The sequence below is a fragment of the Rhinolophus sinicus genome, chromosome 14, assembly GCF_057876585.1.
Source record: "Rhinolophus sinicus isolate RSI-liver-muscle chromosome 14, RSI-T2T, whole genome shotgun sequence".
Lineage (NCBI taxonomy): Eukaryota > Metazoa > Chordata > Mammalia > Chiroptera > Rhinolophidae > Rhinolophus > Rhinolophus sinicus.
In genome coordinates, this window is record NC_142514.1 from 90,719,982 (window position 1) to 90,721,447 (window position 1,466).

General features: G+C 35.8%; 1 pseudogene; it reads right to left on the reverse strand.

The window, feature by feature from the left end:
- Nucleotides 1-513: 513 nt before the first annotated feature.
- Nucleotides 514-1,105, reverse strand: LOC141572411 (large ribosomal subunit protein uL6 pseudogene; annotated as a pseudogene).
- Between the last annotated feature and the right edge of the window lie 361 nt (nucleotides 1,106-1,466).

Sequence of the window (1,466 nt, forward strand, 5' to 3'; positions counted from 1 at the left end):
AGGTTGCATCTTGGCTTTCCTTACTTTGGGTTCAGTTTTGCTAAATCAGTTGTTTCTCTTCCTTTACTTTCTAGTTCCAAAATTTTCTTTTCCCATTCTCACTGTTGTTTTGGGTCTGTGTTGTAAAAATCATTTTATTATTGCTTTAGTTTGGTTTGGGAAGGAAATAAAGGTAAGTATTGATGTTCAATCTGCCATCTTTAATGGAAGGTCCTCACTTATTATTTATCTCTAATTAAAAGATCTGAATTTAATTCAGAACACTTGGCAAATAATGAAAAGTACAAAGGAAAATCATAACTCATAATCATATCACCAGAAATTATCACAGTTAACATCTGCACATAAGTCTAAATACTTCTTTGTGATAAATTCTTAATTTTGGAAATTATGAGTAAACTAGCATGAACAGTTTTTTCCCAACACATGACTTTCATTGCATCTTTAAAATCACAAATAAGTCTGAGGAATCATCTGACATCTTGCTGTTGTGGTGGTTGGACAATTTAGATCTTATTCATCAGCCTGCTGAACTGTTCCTTTTTCAGAAACATAGTTACCATCCCAAAATTTTCTGGTAGCCTTGTTTTTAACTGTCATGGCTTATTGAATCAAAGCAGCTGAATTTGATACAAGTTCAATATCATTTCCTTCAAGAATTAACCATCTTTCTGGGCTTGGGATACTGAACAAGCAATACCTGACCTCATCTGAACCCTGTGGATGTATTTTTCACCCAAGAAATTTCGAATTTCAACAAGAGAACCATTCTCCTGAACGTTGATGGGGAAGTGAGCACTCACAGACCTCATCTTGTAACAGAAGCCCAGGGTAACCCCCTTGATCATGTTCTGTACTTGACTACAGACAGTGCAAAGAGTGGCCCGTTCCTTTCTACTTCCCCACCATTTGTCAGCCTGGAGCCTCTTCTTTTTCCTCCCAAGGGGATTGGGCTCTACACAGATGTGATTGAAGTCATTCCGCAGGGTGCCTCTGGGGCCCTTCACAATAACTGTGGTCCCTTCAGAGTGACGTCCACGTTTTCTGGAATGTCCGAAGTCTGAATGCTGAGAATGATCTTCATTCTCACAGTAGATGCCGCAAAGAGAGAGCATGCACATTTTGAATATTTTTTACATATGTTGCCAAGTTGATCCATAGAAGAGTTACTACCATATATAATTCAACCAGCAGTGTAGAACATCTGTTTTTTAAATTAATTACCATATTTTGCCGTGTATAATGCACTCTTGTGTATAATGTGCACCCACGTTTTTGCCCCAAACTTTTAGGGGAAAAATCTTTCGTTTTAACTTTTTAATTCAAATTTGTATTTGTTCACATTTAGGTACTTGTTTTTTGTATTATAAAGAAATTTTAGCATTTATTTTTTAACATATGATGGTACAATAAATTTTATGTAACAAATAATTACAAAACACAAGAACAGATACAAGGTACAAGAA